This window comes from Ornithorhynchus anatinus, chromosome X1, assembly GCF_004115215.2.
Source record: "Ornithorhynchus anatinus isolate Pmale09 chromosome X1, mOrnAna1.pri.v4, whole genome shotgun sequence".
Lineage (NCBI taxonomy): Eukaryota > Metazoa > Chordata > Mammalia > Monotremata > Ornithorhynchidae > Ornithorhynchus > Ornithorhynchus anatinus.
Genome location: NC_041749.1, coordinates 16,656,378 through 16,680,964, shown reverse-complemented (window position 1 = coordinate 16,680,964; position 24,587 = coordinate 16,656,378). Strand labels below are relative to the sequence as shown.

At 48.2% G+C, this 24,587-nt stretch overlaps 1 non-coding gene across 1 annotated transcript; it reads left to right on the top strand.

The window, feature by feature from the left end:
* Nucleotides 1-9,814: 9,814 nt before the first annotated feature.
* LOC114807091 lies at nucleotides 9,815-9,952 on the top strand. The gene has a single exon (XR_003755144.1). It is a non-coding gene; the product is annotated as a small nucleolar RNA SNORA7 (small nucleolar RNA).
* Nucleotides 9,953-24,587: the final 14,635 nt, after the last annotated feature.

Below are 24,587 nucleotides of genomic sequence, written 5' to 3'. Positions count from 1 at the left end.
CACCACTATCCTCCCTGTCTTGCAATACCAATACCGATATGAATACCAAGGATCTGGGTATTATCCTCAACTCATCTTTCTCATTCAGAACACATATTCAATCTATCACGAAATCCTGTTGGTTCTACAACAGCTCTAGAATCCGCTTTATTCCTTCCGACCAAACAGCTACCATGACCTTCCCACCTCCCATCTCCCCACTCTAGTTCATATTTCACTCTGCTGCTGGGATCACTTAAAAAAAATGCTCTGTCCGAGTTTCTCTTCGCTTCAAAAATCCCTAATGATTACCCATCTATTTCTGCATCAAACTGGAAAAAGAAGAATTCCTTACCATTAGCTTTCAGGCACTCAATCAGCTCTCTCGCTCCTGTCTTACTTTGCTGATCTCTTTCAAAAATTCAGCCTGCACACTCCACTCCTCTAACACCAACCTATTCTCCGTACCTCAATCTTGCCTATCTCACTGCTGGCCCCTTGTTCACATCCGCCTTCTGTCCTGGATCTCCCGTCCTCTTCATACACCACTGACCATCCGAAAACCCTCCTAAAATCACATCTCCTCCATGAGGCCTTCCCTAAGTCCTTATTTCTTCCTAATTGTCTTTTCCCTCTGTCGCCTATGCACATGGATCTGAATTCCTTGAGCCCTTGATATTCACCCCACCTTCAGCCCCCAAACACTTATGTACATATCCTTATTCTCTCCAATTTCCCCTATTTTTAATTTATTTTAAAGTCTATCTCCCCTTCTAGAATATAAACTCTCTTTTTTTTTTTGGTAATTGTTAAGCGCTTATCATATGACACACGCTGTACCGAGGTCTTGTGTAGCTACAAGATTACGAGGTTAGATACGGCCCCTGTCCTACGATGGGGTTCACGGTCCAAGTAGGAGGGAGTAGGATTTCATCCTTATTTTACAGATGAGGAAACTGAGGCATAGAGAAGCTAAGTGACTTGCCCAAGGTCAAACGGCGGACAAGTGGCAGAGCTGGAAGTAAAATCCAGGTCCTCTGACTCGCAGGCCTGCTGCTTCTCCTTGGGGCAGGGAGTGTGTCTACCAATTCTTTTGTACTCTACTCTCCCAAGTAGAGAGTACAGTGAGCGGGTTGGCATTAGATGAATGAAGCGAACACCCACTGCACACGATAAGCATCGAATAAATACAATCGGTCGATTGATTGAAGGCCAGAACGATAAGAACGGGCCAGACGGACAGCACGGACCAAAGTGGGGCGCAGCTAGACAGCTCCCACACTCCGTCCAGAGATTTGGGGTCCCCATGGCGGACCCTGAAGCCGCAGACCCTCCCCCTTTCTTCCTGATCAGGAGAGGCAGGAGCACCACTTTCCAACCATGAGCCCACTGGGACGGTTGTTACTATGACAATCAAAGGGTGGCCCTGCCCAGAATGGTGAGGAGTGTTTAGCACAGTGCACTGCACTCAGTGAACTGTCAGTACACAGCATTACCAATAGTGTGACCTAGTGGGAAGGGCACAGGCCTGCGAGTCAGAGGACTTGAGTTCTAATCCCGGCTCCACCGCTCACCGGCAGGCTGACCTTGGGCAAGTCACTTCGCTTCTCTGGGCCTCAGTTTCCTCATTTGTAAAAGGGGGATTCAATACCTGTTCTCCTTCCTATTTCGACTGTGAGCCCCATGTTGGGCAAGAACTCTGCCTGGCCTATCTTGTATACTCATTGTGGACTGGAAATGTATCTGAAATATTGTTGTGCAGTACTCTCCCAAGGGCTTAGTACAGTGTTCTGCACACAGTAAGCGCTCAGTAAATACGATCGATTGACTTACCGGTTGCTCTACCCCAGCGATCAATACGGTGCTCGGCACTTAGTAAACACTAAACAGATACCATAATAATCAATACTATTCATAATAATAATAATGTTGGCATTTGTTTAAGTGCTTACTATGTGCCGAGCACCGTTCTAAGCGCTGGGGTTGACACAAGGTAATCAGCTTGTGCCACGTGAGGCACACAGTCTTAATCCCCATTTTACAGATGAGGGAACTGAGGCACCGAGAAGTGAAGTGACTTCTCCAAAGTCACACAGCTGACAGGCGGCGGAGCCGGGATTAGAATCCATGACCTCTGACTCCTGAGCCCGTGCTCTTTCCACTGAGCCACGCTGCTTCTCTAAAGAGTGGGAGTTGTTGATAAATAAATAGTTCTTTGCAAATAGATCCCAGACGCACCTTTTTTTGACCTCTCCTGTTTGTCCCAAAGTCCACCTAGGGAAATGCGGCAGGCGGACAAAGCCTCTCTCAGGAGCCCTTTCCTGCTTTGATTAAATCAATAGACTTTGTGCGATAACTTGGCATTAGCCCCGATGCCAGGACAATATTTTCTTTTTCACAACCAAACCCCTAAAGAGACAATGCCGATTGCTATCGGTCAATTCAGGAAATCGAGTATATGACATGAAGGTATGAACCCTTCTGGCATCTCCACCCGGGAACAGAGGGTTCTGGGGGAATGGCCAGTGGCCTTATTAGCCAGTCGATACAGAAATTAAGTAGCTCAAACTTTAACCTGCAGGGCAGAGAACACGTGAAAAGGGTCCGTAGAACTACGGGGCAGAGAGATAGGAAGGAGACACCTGTCGTTCCCTCTATAGACTGTAAAGGGAACCTGACTAACCGTTATATTGTACTCTTCCCAAGCACTTAGCACAACGCTCTGCGCACAATCCGTACGGTCGATCGATTGACTGATACTTGCCTCTTGCTGAACTCCAGCTCGGTCACCCTAGAGGATGTAACGCCAGTGATGACAATAATAATAATGATACCTTGTCCTTTGAAGAGCACTTATTTTTTTTAAAGTGTTTCCACATCAGTTTCCTTCTTTCATCATCATCACCTCCCTGGGAAGTCGGAGGAGGCAGCTCTTACGACGGTGCTTGGCACATAGCAAACGCTTAACCAATACCGCAATTATTAATCTCATTTTATAGAGGAGGAAACTGAGGTTCAGAGAATTCAGTGACTTGCCCAAGGACACACAGCAAGCCATGGGAAGAACAGGGATTAGAAACCGGGTCTTCTGACTTCCCAGCCCTGGGGTCTTTCCTTTAGTGCTTCTAGAAGGAAAATCTGGGACCATTCAAGGGACAAGTCAGAGATGGTTCAAAGAGGGTTCAAAGAGATTCAGGGAAATAGACCTATTATAGACACTAAGGTCCCCCTCTCGGGGTCGCACCTGGAGAATTTCCAGTCCTCTACCAGTCTCGGCTAAGGGAGGGAGAGTCAAGCAGAGTCCTGTCCATTCTATTCCTAGCTTGGCCAGTGGCTAGCGGGTGGAAAGCCATCTGCTATGAGTCAAAACTCCCCCGTGTTGGGCAGCGGCGGCACGGGAGAGAGTCGAGGGCGGAGACTCAAGTGGTAAATGGTAAAACACTTTTGGATTTTTACTGAGAAAACTCTATAGATCCACTACCGGAAAGATTTCAGATGGAGAGCGGGGCGTTCCGGGAGAGTTGTGTCCATGGCGCCGCTATGGGTCGGAAACGACTCGACGGCATAAGGCAAGACAAGACACTGAGGTCACTAGAAAGTCTGCCCCGACCATGAGGAGGGAACATCAAGATGGGCTCCAAAGGGGAAAATCTAAAAATTGAGGAAGAGAAACAGGCCAATTAGATAAGCAGTGTGGCTCAGTAGAAAGAGCCCGGGCTTGAGAGTCAGAGGTCATGGGTTCTAATCCCAGCTCTGCTGCTTGTCAGCTGTGTGACCTTGGGCAAGTCACTTAACTTCTCTCTGCCTCAGTTACCTCATCTGTAAAATGGGGATGAAGACTGGGAGCCCCACGTGGGACAACCTGATTCCCCTGTGTCTACCCCAGCGCTTAGAACAGTGCTCTGCACATAGTAAGCGCTTAACAAATACCAACATTATTATTATTATTATTGTTAGAAAGTGTCCTGAAGGTGTCAGACCGTGACAAAGGCACAGACCCATCCCCGACCCAGCCTGTGACCTTGTGAATCTGGAGGCACAGGGAATGGAGGCTCTCTGTAGCCTCATGGATTTTTTTGTTGGCAAGGTGTTCTCCACAAGGGTAAGCACCTTTAAACACCGACTTAAACAGTGGGAGGCAGCAAGGCCTAATAATGATAGTAATAATTATTGTATTTGTTAAGAGCTTCCTATGTGCCGGGCATTGTACGAAGTGCTGCGGTGGATACAAGCAGATCGGGTTGGACGCAGTCCCTGTCCCGCACAGGGCTGACGGTCTTCATCCCCATTTTACGTATGAGGTGACCGAGGCACAGAGAAGTGAAGTGGCTTGTCCAAGGCCCTACAGCAGGCAAATGGCGGAGAGGCCTAGTGGATAAAGCACAGACCTAGGAGCCAGAGGACCTGGGTTTTAATCCCAATTCCTCCACTTATTATTATTAATATTATGTATTATATAGTATATTTATATTTTATAGCTGCAATATATTCAATCCAAATCCTCTTATTATTAATCATTAACATTGTATATTATTAATTCATAATCATGGTACTTGTTAAGTGCTTACTATGTGTCAAACACTGTTCTAAGTGCTGGGGTAGATATGAGATTATCAGGTTGGACACAGTCCCTGTCCCACACGGAGCTCACAGTCTTAATCCCCATTTGAAGTAACTGGGGCCCAGAGAAGTTAAGTGACTTGTCTAAGGTCCCACAGCAGACAAGTGGTAGAGTAGGAATAGAACCCAGGTCCTTCTGACTCCGAGGCCCATGCTCTAGCCACTAGACCATGCTGCCTGTGTCACCTTGGGCAAGTCACTTCACTTCTCGGGGCCTCGGTTTCCTCAATTGCAAATGGGGATTCAATACCCGTTCTCCCTCCTACATAGACTGTGGGCCCCACGTGGAACAGGGACTGTATCTGGTCTGAATAACTTTATCCACAGTGCTGAGAACAATGTTTGGTACATAGTTAGCACTTAACAAATACCATAAAAAATAAAACTAAGAAGCATGGGTGAAAGCAAGAATGGGAGCGTGAGAGGCGGGGAAGAAATCCTTGAAGATTAACTTTGCTTGAAAAAAAGCGTCTTCTTCTTCTCCATTCTCTCCCCCCACCTTGAAGAGTTTGTCACCGCCAAAGGACAACCGAAGGCAGGGGGTCACTCCTCCAGTCACAGATTTGTCAGGCCTCCGACAGCGACACCGAAGAGCCGTCTGGGTATCCGAACAACGAAGACATGACTGAAGCTGCCCTGGCCTTGACCGTGGAAGTTGACATTGAGAGGTGCCTTAAGCGAGTGGGTGCCTTGCCTCACCGGGGGCCTTTTCCGCAGTTAATGATGTCCCCGCACATTCCTCCTGCTCTTCCTTCTTCCGGCCCTCTCATTTTCCCGCCACTTCCTGCCCCACCTGAATTGCCCCACGTCCCCCTTCCGAGTGAGGCAACAGACTCGGGCATGAAGTCACTGTGGGGACGTGTTTTCCCGTTCCTCAAAAAACTCCAGTGGTTGCCCGTCCACCTCCACATCGAACAAAAATGCCTCACCATTGGCTTTCAAGCAGTCCATCACCTTGCCCCCTCCTACCCTCACCTCAGTACTCTCCTACTACAACCCAGCTCACACACTTTGCTCCTCTAATGCTAACCTTCTCACTGTGCCTCCATCTCTCCTATCTCGCCGCTGTCCCCTTGCCCACTTCCTGCCTCTGGCCTGGAACGCTGTCCCTCCTCAAATCCGAAAGACAGTTTATTCTCCCCCAGCTTATTCTCCTCCAGAAGGCCTTCCCTAAGTCTCCCCTTTCCTCTCCTCCCACTTCCTCAGCATCACCCTGACTTGTTCCCTCTGTTTTTTCCCCTTCCCAGCCCCATAACACTTATGTATATATCTGTAATTTATTTTTTTATATCAATGTCTGTCTCTGCCCCCTAGACTGTAAGCTCGTTGTGGGCATGGAATGTATCTGTTTATTGTTGTTTTGTACTCTCCCAAGCACTTAATACTGTGTTCTGCACATGGTAAACACTCAATAAATAGGATTGAATGAATTACTGAATGAATTATGCCACTCTGCTGCCCTCAGAGTGCCATTTTCTTTCTTCCCCCTCCCTCCCGACTCAATGCCTCTTGTTTGGGAGAACTAGTGGACTGAAAACCGCTCAGTAGAGGTCTTCAGATCCATCCCCCTGCCTGCAGACCAGGTGCAGCTACATCAGCAAGCTTTGCCACCTCCCTGGCAGAGAATCTGGTCTCAGGAAGGAAACTGAGCCACCAACCAAGTTAGAAGACAGGCTTCTAGGGCCCATTGAGTCCCCAGCCTGGCCAGGACGATCAAATTCTTTTGAGTCCTGGGACAAATAGATTGCGTACGGGGTATCCATTGTGAAAGGAGTTTTCTCCTCACACCTTTCCCTCTCTTATCCCTGGTCAATGTTGTGGAGTTTCCAAACAGCCTCCCGGTTTCATCAGATGCAATTTTAATAAACTTCTCTCTCCCTTTCTTCCTGCCTCTCTCATATTCTCTTCCCCCTCCCTCCCCTCTTTCCATCCTATCTTTTCGTGCTCCCCTTCTTTTCGGCCGAAACTCCTTCTCATTTTTCTCTCCTTGTCCTCTCTTTTCCTTCTGTCCCTCCAGCCCCTCCTCCCTGGCTCACTTCTCCTCTCCTCTTGATGTAGTCAGAGCTGGATCTCTGGGAACCAGGCCTAGGAGTGGGTTGAGCGAGGCCTGCCCTCTCCAAGGATAGATCCAGCGGGAACCAGACCTAGGAATGTGCTGAGCCAGACCTGCTCCCTCTGGGGATGGATCCAGCGGGAACCAGACCTAGGAATGAATGGGGTGAGCCACGTCTGTGCTCTTCAGGGATAGATCCAGTGGGAACCAGACCCAGGAATGGGCTGAGATAAGCCTGTCCTTTCCGGGGATAGATCCAACGGACACCATCTGTGTCCAACCTGATCATCTCATATCTATCCCAGTGATTAGAACAGTGCTTGGCACGTAGTAAGTGCTCAACAAATACTATTATTATTATTATTGTTATTAACCAGGCCTAGGGATGGACTGAGCCAAGTCTGCCCTCTCCAGGATAGATCCACCGGAAACCAGGAATGTGCTGAGCCAGGCCTGCCCTCTTTGAACCGATGCTGCAGCCCTTCAGGGTCACTTCAAGGTCAGGGTAGTTAAACTTTAGCCCTGGGTCTGGGCCACCAGCAAATTCACTGCCCACCATCTCTTCTCCCCTTCCAGGACCAGCCAGGCTCATCCAAACCAGTAGGTGAATGACAAGACTCCCTCCAGAAATGAAGAAGGAAAATGGGCAGGGTCTGTCAGGATTGCTCAGCAGAAGACCACACGGTCAGATCGGTGGGGGTATCTAGATATTACTGCACTCTGTCCTGATATAGCAGTCTTGTTTTTTTTTTTTGTTTTGCTTTTAGTGGCATTTGTTAAGCACTTACTATGTGCAAAGCACTAGGGAAGATGCAAGCTAATCAGGTTGGACACCGTCCGTGGCCCACAGGGGGCTCACAGTCTTCATCCCCATTTTACAGATGAGGGAACTGAGGCCCAAAGAAGCGGTTACTTGCCGGTATGGCCTAGTGGCTACAGCCCGAGCCTGGGAGTCAGAAGGGCCTGGGTTCTAATCCCAATTCCACCTCTGGTCTGCTGGGTGATCTTGGACAAGTCACTTCACTTCTCTGGGCCTCACTTATCTCCTCTGTAAAATGAGGATGAAGACTGTGAGCCCCATATGGGACAGGGGCTCCGTCCAACCTGATTAGCTTGCATCTACCCCAGTGCTTAGTACGGTGCCTGGCACATAGAAAATGTTTAACGAATACCATAAAAAAGTGACCGCAAAGGAGTGTCCCAGCCACGCTATAGCACCGTGATCCAATAAGCGATTGCCTCTGTGGTAGGGTGGTACTCCTGCCCACTTTGGCTAGCTATTTTTCTGGATTCCTGCTGTGCCCATGCACCTTTATGGGAGACCCCAGAGTGCTCTTTGGTCAGCGACCTTCACCCCAGAATCCAGAGCCCATGCAGAAACACCCCTACTTGCGGAGACCAGACTAGAGCACACACTTCAACTCCGCCGCCCAGATCGTTTTGCTACAAAACTGACCGGTCCGTGTTTCCCCACTTCTCAAGAACCTCCAGGGGTTGCCCTTCCACTTCTGCATCGGACAGAAACTCCTTACCGTCGACTTTAAAGCACTCAGTCGGCTCCTACCTGCTCCTACCTCACCTCGCCGCTCTCCTACTACGACCCAGCCTGCACCCTTCGCTCCTCTAATGCCAACCTGCTCACGGTTCCTCGATCTCAGCTATCTCTCCGCGGAGTCCGACCCCCCCGTTCTGCCTCTGCCTGGAACTCCCTGCCCCCTTCATATCTGATAGACCATCACTCTCCCCACCTTCAAAGCCCTTTTAAAAACACATAATAATAATGCTGCTATTTGTTAAGCGCTTACTATGTGCAGAGCACAGTTCTAAGCGCTGGGGTAGATACAGGGTAATCAGGTTGTCCCACAGGAGGCTCACAGTTAATCCCCATTTTACAGATGAGGTCACTGAGGCACAGAGAAGTCAAGTGACCTGCCCACAGTCACACAGCTGACAAGTGGCAGAGCCGGGAGTCGAACCCGTGACCTCTGACTCTGAAGCTCAGGCTCTTTCCACTGAGCCATGCTGCAACACATCTCCTCCAGGAGCCTTCTCTAACTAAGCCCTCATTTTCTCTTCCCCCACTCCTTCTGCATCACCCTTTACTTTCATGTGCCCCCTTTATTCACCGCTCTCTCAGTCCCCCAGAATTTATGTACAGAAGCAGCATGGCTTAGTGGAAAAAGCCCGGGCTTGGGAGTCAGAGGTCATGGGTTCTGATTCCGGCTCCACCATTTGCCAGCTGTGTGACTCCGGGCAGGTTACTTAACTTCTCTGTGCCTCAGTTACCTCATCTCTAAAATAGGGATTAAGACCGTGAGCCCCGCGTGGTACAACCTCATTACCTTGTATCTACCCCAGAGCTTAGAACGGTGCATGGCACATAGTAAGCACTTAATAAATACGATCATTATTATTATTATGTCTTTAATTTTCTATTTATATTAATGTCCACCTCCCCCCTCTAGACCGTTAGCTCGTTATGGGCATACAGTGTGTCGACCATATCTGTTATATTGTACTTTTCCAAGTCCTTAGTATGGTGATCTGCACACAGTAAGCACTCAATAAATACAATTAATTGATCGATTGATAGAGCTCATAGCTCCTGATTAGTTTTTTAATGATATTTGTTAAGCACTTACCTCGTGTCAAGCATTTTTCTAAGTACGAGGGTAGATACAAATTAATCAGGTGCATCACAGTCTCTGTCCCACATGGGGCTCACAGTCCAAGCAGGAGGGAGAAGAGTCAAATGACTCCCCGTTTTTACAGCTGAGAAAACCGAGGCACAGAGAAGTGAAGTGACTGGCCCAAGGTTATACATCAGGCGAGTGGTGGAGCTAGGATTAGAACCCAGCTCCTCTGACCCCAAGGCCGTGCTCTTTCTCTAGGCCACGCTGCTTCCGAAGACATGCTGGACTAATGACAGGTGTACGGGCAAGGGGATAATAATGATAATGTCGTCGATGGCGAGATGATGATGACGATGGCATTTATTAAGCACATATTCTTAGTGCCAATTTGCTGAATGTTGGGGTCTTCTTCAAGTGTCGCCGGGTAGATACAAGGTAAGCAAATCGGACATATTTCCCGCCCCACCTTAGACTCATGGTCCTCACCTTTAAACCCACTGTCATTTGGGCAGATTTACTGGAGACCCCTCCCCTCTCAGGGTCGCGCCTAGAGAGTTTCCAATTCTCTACCAGTCTCGACTTCGGGAGGGAGAGTCAAGCAGAGGCACATTCATTCCATTCCTAGCTTGGGCAGCGGCTAGCGAGTGGAAGGTAATCTGCTACAAGTCAAAACTCACCCGTGTTGGACAGCAGCGGCACGGGAGAGAGTCGAGGGCGGAGACTCAAGTTTACTGCGCGGAAGGAGGGGGTGGTAAACCACTGCCATATTTTTACCAAGAAAAAGCTATGGATCCACTACCAGAATGATTGCAGATGGAGGTGGGGCCTGCTGGGAGAGGAGTGTCCAAGGCCTCGCTACGGGTCAGAGTCGACTCGACGGCATAATAATAATAATGATGATGATGGTATTTGTTAAGCGCTTATTATGCGCCGAGCACTGTTCTAAGCGCTGGGGTAGATGCAAGGTAAACAGGTCGTCCCGCGCGGGGCTCACAGTCTTCATCCCCATTTTACAGATGAGGTAACTGAGGCACAGAGAAGTGAAGAGACTTGCCCAAGGTCACACAGCAGGCCCGTGGGAGAGCCGGGAATAGAAGCCATGACCTTCTGACTTCCAGCCCCGTGCTCCATCCACCGAGCCACGCTGCTTTACAGACAAGACAACCCCACCCCATCTTTGTTCCCTTCCCTTTATCCCTGTTCTCTTCGATTCCCCCAGATTTCTTACCCCCTCTCTCCCCGCCCCCCAATTCCACAAAGCCCAAACCTGCCTCTCAATCAGTCAATCAATCAGTGGCATTTATTGAGTGCTTATAGAGAACAGAGCACTGTACCCTGCTCTCAAGGAGCTGGCTCAGTGGAAAAGAGCCTGGGCTTCGGAGTCAGAGGTCATGAGTTCGACTCCCGGCTCTGCCACTTGTCAGCTGTGTGACTGTGGGCAAGTCACTTAACTTCTCTGTGCCTCAGTTCCCTCATCTGTCAAATGGGGATTAAAAGTGTGTGAGCCCCACGTGGGACAACCTGATTACCCTGTATCTACCCCAGCACTTAGAACAGTGCTCTGCACATAGTAAGCGCTTAACAAATACCAACATTATTAAGGAGCTTAAACAGGTTAAGGGGAGGGGTTTTCATACCTCAGAGGGAATCGGGGATAGCTTTGCATACTTCAACAGGAGAGAAAGAGTGTGGGGAAATTTACTACCAGGACCCAGAGCTCTGACCTGTTTAAGTTACGGCTCTGGACGGGAAAAAGCCAGTTAAAGCAAGAAGTGGGCTTCTGGGTAGGGCCGACTCCCTTCCCCGACTTGTTTTGCAGCTTTTATGGATTTTCTCTCCCTGTCTCAGAGTGGGATAGGAAGGAGGGGTGAAAGTCAGAGGCTGGGGTGGAGATTTATTCTCACTCGGGCTCCTGAACTGCTCTTTATAGCTGTAGACCAGTTTAGTACTGGGGGCAAATCAGTCTAATCTGGGGGCAACGGACGTCGTCCTTCCGATCAAGTTCCCTTAGCAAATAAATAGGGAAATTCAGGCCAAACCCTCCCCCTTCCACCTGGCAAAAGAACCTTTCCCAAAGCAGGCAGAGAAGGAGAAAGTTTAAACTCTCTAGGTAATTTATGTCAACCTTGCTTTATAAAGCTTCTCACCGACAGATCCAATCAATAATAGTACTTAATAATAGTTTGGTATTTGTTAAGCACTTACTACGTATCAAGTACTTTTTCTAAGCTCTGACCACTGTTTCAAGTGCCGGTACCGTTCTAATCAATCAATCAATTAATGGTATTCCTTGAGTGCTCTCTGTATGCAGAGCACGTTAACTAAGCCCTTGAGAGAGAGAGTACGTTATACTGGTTCCAGGAAAACTCTGTTCCACAATACAATTCTGATTTCTGGCGATAAGGCATGCGATGGTGAGGATCTTGGTAAAAATCTCCAGTGCTGGGAGGCCCAGGGTCAGTTTTTTTCTTTAAGCTTCGGTCTGATTTCTTTCAGGCCCGGAGCTGAGGTGTTGAGACTAGTGTGTCTGGCTACTTTATAATAACCACCCTCTCTCTCTCTGAAAAAACCTGGAAGCCTTTTCATTGCTGCTCTTGCCCTGGCCCTCTCACCCCTGCCCAACACTAACAAGGCCATTTTGATAATCATCATATCCTCAGCCACACATTTGATTTGATTTTAATGTCTGTTTTCCCTCTGGAGTGTAAACTCCTTGTAGGCAGGGAACATGTCTTCCAACTGTACTATATTGTAATAATACTAATAATAATTGTGATATTTGTTAAGCGCTCACTCCGTGCCGGGCACTATACTACGCGCTGGGGTGGATACAAGCAAATTGGGTTGGACACAGTCCCTGCCCCACGTGGGGTTCCCAGTCTCAATCGCCATTTTACAGATAAGGTAACTGAGGCCCAGAGAAGTGAAGTGACCTGCCCCAGATCACACAGCAGACAAGTGGCGGAGCTGGGATCAGAACCCATGACCTCCTGACTCCCAGGCCCGGGCTCTATCCACTACGCCATGCTGCTCCTCTACTTGTACTTCTTGTACTCTCCCAGGAGCTTAGAACAGTGCTCGGCACACAGTTAGCGCTCAGTAAATGCCATTGATTGATTGAGGGCAGGCAGGAAACTAAGGCACAGAGAAGCGAAGTGGTTTATCCAAGATCATTCAGCAGGTAACTGGCAGAGCCGGGATTAGAACCCAGAGCCTCTACCTCCCAGGCCTTGGCTCTTTCCACAAGGCCGTCCTGTTTCCAATGTCACACCTCCTTAGTTTCTGGAGATTGGCTAGATGAAATCATCACCTGGCCAGAGGTCACCCAATTACTTAGCCAGTGTGTCTACAGAGCCGATTTCACACCCCACCCCTCCTTTCCTGAAAGAGCTGTTCGGTGGCAACTCTAGAAATGATCAGTCATTTTCAGTATCGACCGCCTTCAGATTTGAAAAAAAGATAGCTTGAAAACCAGAGTTGCCAAGATGGGCAATCCGAGGGAATCTCGGGAGTGAAACTCGGCCACCTCGGCAACTGGGTGGCCCTGATGCCCACGGGGCAATTTCCCAACTGGATGTGAGGTCCAGATCCAGAGTGAGTCCCTGCTCCGTAGGGGCATCCTCCTGGAGTCGCTGGTCCGGAGCCAGGGTTGCCGTGACTCTATTTATCGCCATCGTTCTCGTCTGTCCATCTCCCCCCATTAGACCGTAAGCCCGTCAAACGGCAGGGACTGTCTCTATCTGTTGCCGACTTGTTCGTCCCAAGCGCTTAGTACAGTGCTCTGCACATAGTAAGCGCTCAATAAATACTATTGAATGAATGAATGACGCTGGCTCCCACGTGGCAGGAGTGAGTCAAGCCCGGGAATGCACGAGAACTGAAACCAGGGCAGTGGAGCCCTGTAATTAGGAAGCGGTCAGGGAGGAGAAGGTCAAAGATGCAATAAAGAAGGGATCCAGACCATCAACTCCTCACGGGCTGAGACCTGGGAAAGACAGGAAGAAGAATCTTAGAAAAGCTAAGAACCAAGACTAGGGTGACGAGCAGCAGCGTGGCTTAGTGGAAAGAATGCAGGGCCTCTGAGTCTTTTTTTTTTTAATGGTAATAATAATAATGATTGTAGTGTTCGCTGAGTGCTTACTATGTACTAGACTGTGACCTGAGTCCTAATTCCAGTTCTACCAGTTGCCTGCTGGGTGACTTTGGGCAAGTCACTCTGCTTATCTGGGCCTCAGTGTCCTCCTCTGTAAAACGGGGATCCGATGTCCCTTCTCCCTCCTAGTTAGACTTGGAGCCCCATGTAGGGCCAGGGACGGTGTCCGACCCGATTATCTTGTATCTACTCCAGTGCTTGACACGCAGTGTGTGCTTAACACATCCGGTAATAATAGTAAAAGGACAAATTCTGGGTCCGAGCGGATTCTTCGGGATTGATTCCTAATTCTTATCAGTTTTCATCTGCGATAGATTCTCCTCACTCTAACAGAGGTTCTCGGAGAGTTGACCACACGTGTCATCTCAATCAACGTTATTTATCGAGCACGTTCTCTGCCCTCAACGAGGTTGCCGTCCGGAGGGAATGCGTCTCGTAACTCTTGTACTGTGCTTAGTACGGCGCTCTGCACACAGTGAGTGCTCAGTAATCGATCGGTCAATCAATCAGTTGTATTTACTGAGCCCTTACTATGTGCAGAGCACTATACTAAGCGCTTGGGAGAGCACAGTAGAACAATATAATGGACACATTCCCCACCCACAGGGAGCTTACAGTCCAGAGGGGATAGAGATTACAGTCTACAGTCAATAAGTACCGCGGATTGATTGATTGATTGATGAGAGTCAGCAAGAGCAGGGAGTTGGAGGGACAGGCAAGGAGGTCGTGGCCACAAGGCATCCCATTCACGCCAATGCTACAAGAAGGAACAATCTTCTGTGACTCGCCCTCCCCATCCGCTCCGACCGTCGCCAGGACCAGGATTTAAAGTGTCCTTTCCCCAGAGGAGTGACCTGCAAGTCTGTCGTTTTCAGCACCCCCAGAAACGCTGAGGTGCCTCATGGGAGTGAGGATTTACTCCCTGAAAGTATGATTCACCCTGGCCTCGGGCCCTGAGTTATTATTACAGGGCAGCTCATATTTTCAATATTTTACTGTTTAGTTCGTAATTATCAACCCCATCATCAGGCAGCGCTGCATCTCATAGCTGGGAAGCTGGTAAAAAAAAAAAAATTGCTCCAGATGGAGAGCGCGGTTCTCAGAAGTACAAGGACGTGCCCCAGGCGTAGGAAGCGCTCAGTAAATACGACCGATCGATTGACTGATCGATCCGCGAGGTGTGAGAGACCAGCAGTCTAGAGACAGAAGAGTGTCAGGGGTTGCAAATGAGAAACATGGCAATCAATCAGTGGTATTTATTGAGCACTTACTATGGGCGGAGCACTGTACTAAGCTCTTGGGAGAGTACGAGGAAACAGAATTAGCAAAGCCGTTCCTTGTCCATGACGTGCTGACAGTGCAACAAAGATCGGCCTTTGTATGGCTTTTTAAAAAACGTATTTATTAAGCACTCACTACGTGCCAGCGCTGGGGTAGATATAAGCTTATCAGGTTGGACACGGTCCTTGTCCCACACGGGGCTCACAGTCTCCCGCCCAGAAGTGAATTTCAACATCAGTGGCATCTTCTTCGAGCATCACGGATCACTAGCTGAAGATCTATCTACCTCACCAACCTACTTACCATCTCTCTCTCTTGCAATTTAATCTATCTACCTATCAATCGTCCCAGTCAGCAGCTCGATGATTATCCACTCCCACTCTGAGCACTCTGAGAGCCAATCTGCGTAGCAAGAGCCTGTGTGTGTTTGCCTATCTGCCTGCAGTTGTGACTGGAAGCAACTTATCGCGGAATGAAAAATGCATTTCCCATTTGCTCTTAGAACCAGGGGTGAAAACACTTCCTTTTGAACTTGAGAGCAAACCTGGGAGTAGGGATGTGGGGATGGAGTGGAGAAGCTGGGGATGGAGTGGAGAAGCAGGCGGGGTGTTGAGGAGAAGGTTGTTGGGGGGTTGAAGAGACAGAGGAGGAAAAGGGAGACGAAGAGAAAAATGGGAAGGGAGGAAAAGAGGAGGAAAGGAAGAGAGAAAAGAAAGGAGAAGGAGGAGGAGAAAGGGAGAGAATAAGAATAATAATGTTGGTATTTGTTAAGCGCTTACTCTGTGCAGAGCACTGTTCTAAGCGCTGGGGTGGATACAGGGTAATCAGGTTGTCCCACGTGAGGCTCGCAGTTAATTCCCTTTTTACCGATGAGGTAACTCAGGCACACAGAAGTGAAATGACTTGCCCGCAGTCACACAGCTGACAAGTGGCAGAGCCGGGAGTCGAACTCATGACCTCTGATTCCGAAGCCCAGGCTCTTTCCGGACAAGGTATACACAACCCTGCTGTCTTCTCCTCCTTTTCCCCTCCTCATCCTGCTCCTTGTTCCGTGCTCCTTCCTACTCCTCCTTTTCCTTTTTTACAAATTTTTGATGGCATATGTTACCCACTTACTATGTGCCAGGGACTGTAGTAAAGCCTGGGCTAGATAGAAGATAATCAGATTGGATAATAACGATGTTGGTATTTGTTAAGCGCTTCCTCTGTGCAGAGCACTGTTCTAAGCACTGGGGTAGATACAGGGTAATCAAGTTGTCCCACGTGAGGCTCACAGTTAAATCCCCATTTTACAGATGAGGGAACTGAGGCCCAGAGAAGTAAAGTGACTCGCCCACAGTCACACAGCTGACAAGTGGCAAGGGCCAGGAGTCGAACCCATGACCTCTGACTCCCAAGCCCGGGCTCTTTCCACTGAGCCATGCTGCTTCCCTGTGCCATATAGGGTCACAGTCCTAAACCCCATTTTACAGCTGAGGTAACCGAGGCACAGAGAAGTAGAGTGACTTGTCCAAGGTCACAATGCGGACAAGGGCAAGAGCCGGGATTAGACTCGGCTCCTTTTGACTCCCAGGCCCATGTTCTATCCACTAGGCAATACTTCTTCTCAATAAATTGAATGAATTCATCTAACTTGGCATACAGTGACACTTAATAAATATCATAAAAAAGATGAAGACGGCTGCAAGTTTTTTGAACCGTTGTGACGTTTCCTCAGTGCTCCACGTGTTAAGGAAGAACACGTGCAGGTGTTTGAGCACTGTGTCCCTGACATTTTTTAAAAAGATATTTTTAATGCGTTTCTTATGTGCCAGGCTCTGTACCAAGCGCTGAGATAGATACAAGTTAATCAGATTGGACACTGTCCGTGTCCCACATGGGGATCACGGTCTTAACCCCCATTTTACAGATGAGGGAATTGAGGTGCAGAGAAGTTAAGTGAAGCCCAAGATCACCCGGCCTATAAGCGGGGGAACCGGATTCGAACCTAGGTCCTTCCGACTCCCAGCCCCGGGCTCTACCCACTGGGCCATGCTGCTTCTCATGCCCGCAGATCTAAACGGAGGTCTGGTGCTTTGCCATTTTTCATGTCTCTGCTGTTGTGACTTCCACAAGCGTTGAGACGAGCGCTGTGCCTTTGGCTATTGGAGGGGGCCTCACTTTCAGGAGGAAGATGCACGTTAAGGATGACTTTGAAATATTCTCTCCATTTCTTCAAGGTTCTCTCCTTGATGGTAATGAAGTGGGCACCGTCTTTGCTCTTCTGAGGTATGATGTTGGCTCTTTCGATACCGCCTAATATCTTTCGCGACGCCGTGGGTAATTTTGGGACACGTGAGCTCACCGTGGGCAGGGAACGTGTCTTCCAACTCTGTTGGATTGTACCCTCCCCAGCGATTATTACAATTCTCTGTATGCAGTAAGCGCTCAATAAATACCATAGTTGATGATGACGAGAGGACCTCTCTCACTGACAGAAGTCCACTCTTGTCCAGAGACAGTCCAGTGTTTGGCGGTGGAGGATCTACCCCAAATTCCACCCATCATCCTGAGTCATTCTTTCAGTCAATCGTATTTATTCAGTGCTCACTGTGTGCCGAGCACTGTATTAAACACTTGGGAGAGTATAATGCACCAATAAACAGACACGTTCCCTGCCCACAGTGAGCTTCCAGACTAGACCCTCTACAGCTCTACAGCTCCAGGTTGTCTTGCCATTTGCTAACATTTCCCTGAGGCCAGTGGTTCATAGCTTCCAATTCAATCAATCAATCAGTGCTATTTATCGAGCACTTATTATGATGATGATGATGATGATGGTATTTGTTAAGCGCTTACTATGTGCAAAGCACCCTTTACAGCTCTACGGCTCCAGCTTGTCTTAGCGTTTGCTAACATTTCCCTGAGGGCAGTGGCTCATGGCTTCCAATTCAATCAATCAATCAATCAGCGCTATTTATCGAGCATTTACTATGATGATGATGATGGTATTTGTTAAGCGCTTACTACGTGCAAAGAACTGTTCTAAGCGCTGGAGGGATACAAGGTGATCAGGTTGTCCCCCGTGGGGTTCACAGTTTTATCGAGCACTGTATTAAGCGCTTGGGAGAGTACACTATAACAGAGTTGGTAGACACATTCCCTGCCCACAGTGAGCCTTCAGTCTAGAGGGGAAGTCCGTGTGTCTGTTTATTGCTTATGTGTCTCCTAAGTGCTTAGTACAGTGTTCTGTACACAGTAAGGGCACAATAAGCACACAATAACAAAGTAAGCGTTCGATAAATACGATTGAATGAGTGACTTCAGGGTGGGTTTTTTTAAGGTTACTTTTTCATCAGGGAAGTAAAGACCCAGAGGAGTGGATCCTCGTGGATACAGTCCCTGCTTGGGGAGAGAAATGCTCAAAGAGCAGGTAACTGAATCCTAATGTTCGATCAAAAGCAACAGGGCCTAGTGGAAAGAGCCTGGGAGTCAGAGGTCCTGAGGTCTAATCCCAGCTCTGCCGCTTGTCTGCCGTATGGCCTTAGACCAGTCGCTTCACTTCTCTCTGCCTCATCTACTTCGTCTGTAAAATGGGGATTCAATTCCCTGTGAGCCCCATGTGGGACCTGATTAGCTTGTCTCTACCTCAGTGCTTAGTAAAGTGCTTGACACATGGGAAACCCTTAATAAATGCCATCGTTATTATTATCACTCAAGGTTGACACATGGGAAACCCTTAATAAATGCCATCGTTATTATTATCCTCAAGGTATTTATTGAGCGCTTAATGTGTGCAGAGCGTTGTACTGAGCACTCAAGAGAGGACGATACAAAAGACATGATAGACACAAGTGTTTTTAGGGAATCTTTTACAAGGTGGGTACCCCATCCACTCTTCTGTTTGATCAAGAAGCATGTAAAGTCTATTCGAGCAATTGCAAGGTGGGGAGAAGGAAAAGAACCAGGTAAAGACTTAATTGGAATAAAGACTTAATTGGAATAATTTCAGTCGCCCTCCCCCAGTGAAAGAAGCAAGCGGGAGCTTTTATACCCACGAACAAACAAGTCTTCAGGCACTTCTTCCTTTTCCTCGTCCCACCCAACAGCCAAGATGGGCAGTTGCGGCCAGAAGGATCTCATCGGTGTCTGCCCGTCTTGAGCAGCTTTCCGCTGGCTGAGAAATTTGAACTAAATGGGCCTATTTACAGTCAGTCAATAGTATTTCTCCTCTCAGGATGGCACCTGGAGAGTTTCCAGTTCTCTCCAGTCTCGACTCCGGGAGGGAGAGTCAAGCAGAGGCCTATCCGTTCCATTCTTAGCTTGGGCAGTGGCTAGCGAGGGGAAAACCATCTGCTACAAGTCAAGACTCGCCTGTGCCGGGCAGCAGCGGCATGGGAGAGCGTTGAGGGCAGAGACTCAAGTTTACTGTGTGGAAGAAAGGAATGGTAAACCACTTCCATATTTTTATCAAGAGAATCTAAGGATACACTACCAGAATGACTGCAGATGGAGGTAGGGCCTTCTGGGAGAGATGTCTGTGGAGTCGCCACAGATCCGAGATGACTTGACGGCCTAAGAAAAGACAACAGTATTTACCGAGTGCTCACCGTGGGCAGAGCACTTTACTAATTGCTTGGGAAGGTACCATATAACAGACACATTCCCTGCCTGCAACGAGCTTACTAGCGGGAATAAAAATTGTGTTATTCGTTAAGCACTTACTATGTCGCAGACACTGTACTGAGCTCTGGGGCAGATACAAACTAATAGGGTTGGACGCAGTCCCTGTCCCACGTAGGGCTCCCGGCCTTAATCCCCATTTTACAGATGAGGGAACCGAGGGACAGAGAAATGAAGTGATCTGCAAGTGGGGGAGCCGGGATTAGGACCCAGGTCCTTCTGACTCCCAAGCTGGTGCTCTATCCACTAGGCCACGCTGCTTCTCTGCTTCCATTTACAGAGTCATTGGATCTGAGATGGAGTTCAACCTCACGACGGCGGCTCTTTTACTCCCACCGCTCCCAGGGATGAATCAAACGGTTCAAGCCCCCAGAACGCCGGGGGATGCCCGGCTGAGTTGATACCCTCGAGGAGGATGGGGAAGTGGCAGGTGGAAGAAGGAGGGAGGAGAGGACTTGAACAGTAACTTTCAGTAACTCCAGCCTCCAGCTGAGGCATCTTAGGAATGACTGAAGCACGTTCCAGTTTCCAGGCAGGGTGTGATTTGAGTCAGGTTGTGCTGGTTCTCCCTGACGGCTGGTGAAAACATCTTCACCCACATCCACTGGCTTCTCGCCTCGGCGCCTGAACCTCAGAGCGACTCAGTTCCCGGTTCACGTTTTGGCCCCCGGGATGATGACAGATTTTCCGTCTTCCTCTCTGAATTATTAGGTCACTGCGCCTAACAACTCGGAGACAGGAGGAGCCCATGCCAGCGGGCTTCGTGAGGCGGGTGGGGGTCCCCGCGGCAGCCCCTCAGGGGATGGTGCCCCCTCCCGCTAATGGCTGTCTCCCCTCTAGGCTGTGAGCTCTTTACGGGCCGCGAGCGTGCCTGCTAATTCAGTGGTGTCGAGAAGTAGCGTGATGTGGTGGCTAGAGCACGGGCCTGCGCGTCAGAAGGTCCTGGGTTCTAATCCCGGCTCCGCCACTCGTCTACCGTGTCCCTGAGCAAGTCACTTTACTGCTCTTTGTCTCAGTTACCTCATCTGTAAAATGGGGATTGAGACTGAGCCCTAAATGGAACAGGGACCGTTTCCAACCAGATTATCTTGTACCTACCCCATCGCTTAGTAAGTGCTTAACAAGTGCCATTATTAGTACTATTATTATTGCTCTCCCAAGCACTTAGCACAGTACTCTAGACTCTAAGTTGATTGTGGGCAGTGTTTATTGTTATAATGGACTCTCTCAAGCGCTTAGTACAGTGCTCTGCACACAGTAAGTGCTCAATAAATATGATTGAATAAATGAATGCTCTGCACATTGTAAGCGCTCACTAAATACTTTGATGAACTGATGCTGTTTGCCTTTCTGGAGAGATAGTGAGCCCCTTGTGGGACAGGGGTTGGATCTGACTTGATTATCTTGTCTACCTCAGCGCCTGATTTGGTACTTGGCATTATAGTGCTTAATGCTTAAGTGCTTAATGAATACCATGATTATTACTGTTATCAGTCTATTATGGTTGTGATTATTACTATCAATCAATCAATCAATCATATCCACAGCACTTGTGTACATATCCCTAAATTATTGATTTATATTATTGTCAGTCTTCCCTCTAGATCATAAGCTCACTGTAGGCTGGGAACATGTCTGCCATTTCTGTTGCACTGTGCTGTCCCAAGAGTTCAGTACAGTGTTCTGCACAGAGTAAGTGTTCAATAAATTTCCTTGATTGGTGGATCCCCCAATTTGTATCAGTTACCTCAACACCCATCTGTTTATTTCTTACTATTAACTGATTTAATTGCTTACCTGTGCTCTTTATCATTTTTGCCTATTCTGTTACTTTTTAGCTCTCTTCTTTGCACACAGTAAGACCATAATAATAATAATAATAATGTTGGTATTTGTTAAGCGCTTACTATGTGCCGAGCACTGTTCTAAGCGCTGGGATAGATACAGGGTAATCAGGTTGTCCCACATGAGGCTCACAATCTTAATCCCCATTTTTCAGTTGAGGTAACTGAGGCACCGAGAAGTTAAGTGACTTGCCCAAAGTCACACAGCTGACAGGTGGAGGAGCGGGGATTAGAACCCATGATCTCTGACTCCTAAGCCCGGGCTCTTGCCACTGAGACACACTGTTTCTCTACAATAATTACGATTGAATGAATCACCCATTTCACCCTGTGAGGAGCAGTATGGCCTAGTGGAAAGAGGCCTGGGCTGGAATCAGAGGGCCTGAGTGCTAATCCCACCTCTGTTACATGCCTGCTGTCACAACCTTGGGCAGGTCACTTCAGTTCTCTGGGCTTCAGTCTCCTCATCTGTAAAATAGAGATCCGGCGACAGTTCTCCCTACTATTTCTACTGCGAGCCCCGTGTGGGACAAGGACCTGATTCACTTATATCTCCCCCAGAGCTTAAAACAGTGCTTGACACAAAGTAAGGGCTGACAAATACGATAATAATAATTTAAATTTTGCCACAACTCATGCTTTCATTATATGCTGAGGCTAGAACTTGGTCAGGGAGTTAGGAGACGTTCTTCGGCAACGACCCTAGCCTGTCTTGGTACAGCGAGCGGGGGTGCTGGAAGAAATGATTGGCTGGACACAGGCACGTTTACCTTTGAGCTGTGGCATTGGGCGTGGGTGAGTAAAACGATACAGGTGTTCTGAACACGGGATTTGGTTCGAATGCAACTCGCACAATAGGAGAAAAAGTGAGTTCATAGGGTATTTGGCGATCGCCGTCCACTTGTCTTCCTCATTTGATTGTTGGCTCCTAATGGGAAGTTTGGCGGTCGCCGGCCACTTGTCTTCCTCATTTGATTGTTGGCTCCTATTGGGAAGGAAAGGCATCGTTTCCCTGCCTGACTCAGGGAGCAGATGTCAAGAAATGCTGTTGATGATGACTAACCCAAGGCTCTTTCATCACTGACGGTAAATACCCTAACCGATCTACCCGAAGCGAGGTACCGGGAATCATATGATTTCTTATCTGACCGAACACACCTGTAACAACACTTCTGATAGTCCCGATATCCTCTTTCCTCTCATCTGCCAAGTGAAACCACCAATAACCGCTGCGGCCTCTCTATGAGGAGGCCGAGGGACCCCAGGCCCGACGTGCCCGGAGTGCTTGGGCCGAGGGGATTTAAGCCGTGGCAGCCGTCACAGATTTTACGAGCGTGGGACGCCTGTGACTGACTTCTGGTCGACCCGGGGGGCGGCATCCCGAGGCCTCCACAGTCCCCCTTGACCACCGGACCTGTTGAAGCACCAGACTCGAGAAGCAGCGTGGCCTAATGGACAGGCGGTCGGAAGGACCTGGGTTGTTATCCCCGTTCCGCCGTTTGTCTGCTGGATGACCTTGGGGGAGTCACTTCACTTCCTCCGTGCCTCAGTTATCTCATCTGTGAAATGGGGATTAAAACCGTGAGCCCTAAGTGGGACGGGGACTCTGCCCAACCTGATTAACTGGAATCTAGCCCAGAGCTCTGTTCAGCACCCGGTAAATACTAAGCGTTTAACAAATACCTTAAAAAAAGAAAACTCAGCACTTTGATATTGTTTTTTCTATTGTTTCATCTTCCCTATTAAGATGGGCCTACACTTGAATGTCAGAAATACAAAGATCGTGACAACTGGAAGTTTTAACACATCTGTAGTGGCTGGAGAGAAGATGGAGAGAGAGAGAGCTGACAACTTTTCTCTCCTGGGACAGATAATAACAAAGGGACTAGTAGTCAAGAAATATGCTGAAGATTAATGTTAGGAAGACTTGCTATGAAGAGCCTGGAAAAAAGTCATGAAATGCACTGTTGTAATGATTGCCACAAAAATACAAATTGTCAATTCTATGGTGCTTCCAGTGACAACGTATGGATCCGAAAGGCGGACAGTGAAAAGAAAAGGATAGAAGGAACATCGTTTCTTTTGAAATGTTGTGTTAGAGACGGCTTTTGTGAATACCATGGATTGCTCGAAAAACATTTTAGGGGAAAATTAAACCGAAGTGGTCTTTGGAAGGCCAAATGACTCGACTTAGATTAGCACATTTTGGACACATAATGAGGAGGACTAATTCTCTGGAGAAGACACTAACGCTAGGAAATGTCCAGGGAAAAAGAGAAAGAGGCAGACCGGCAGCTAGTTGGATAGAGACCATAAAAACGATAATGGAAGAACCATTAGAAAGGTTGCAGATTATGGCAGAGGACAGAACGTTCTGGAGAAAGTACATCCTGGGAGTTGCTATGAATTGGAAATAACTTGACGGCACTTCATAATAATAATTGTATCTACTGCCAAACACCCTTCAGCCCACCTTGCTTTTAGATTGGGAACCCCTGGAGGCCCAGAAACCTTGTCTTTCTCTCATTTGGTTTTTTTGCCCTGCATTTAGTACAGTTCATTTATTCGTTTAATTCAATTGTATTTATTGAGCGCTTACTGTGTGAAGAGCACTTTACTAAGCTCTTGGGAGAGTACAGTAGAACAGTAAACAGGCACATTCCCTGCCCACCACGTTTACAGTCTAGACGGGGAGACAGGCATTGATATAAATAAATTACAGACATAATAATAATAATGTTGGTATTTATTAAGTTCTTACTATGTGCAGAGCACTGTTCTAAGCTCTGGGGTAGATACAGGGCAATCAGGTTGTCCCATGTGAGGCTCACAGTCTTTCTTAATCCCCATTTTACAGATGAGGTAACTGAGGTACAGAGAAGTTAAGTGACTTGCCCACAATCACACAGCTGACAAGTGGCAGAGACAGAATTCAAACCCATGATTTCTGACTCCCAAGCCTGTGTTCTTTCCACTGGGCCAAGCTGCTTCTCTGTAAATGTGGTTGAATAAATGAATAAATAAATGCAGTGTTCAGCACATGGTAGGTTACTGTGGTTACTGTGTGCAGAGCATTGTGCTAAGTGCTTGGAAAGTACAATTCAGGAATAAAGACAATCCCCGTCCACACCGGGTTTACGGTCTAGCAGGGGGGAGACAGATATCAAAACAAGTCAACAGACATCAATACAAATGAATAGAATTATAGCTATATACACATCTATACATAAGTGCTGGGGGGCAGGGGGGAGGAAGGGCAAAGGGAGGGAGTCGAGGTAACACGGATGGGAGGGGGAGCTGAGGAAAAGGGGGGCTTAGTCTGGGAAGGCCTCCTGGAGGAGGTGAACCTTCAGTAGGGCTTC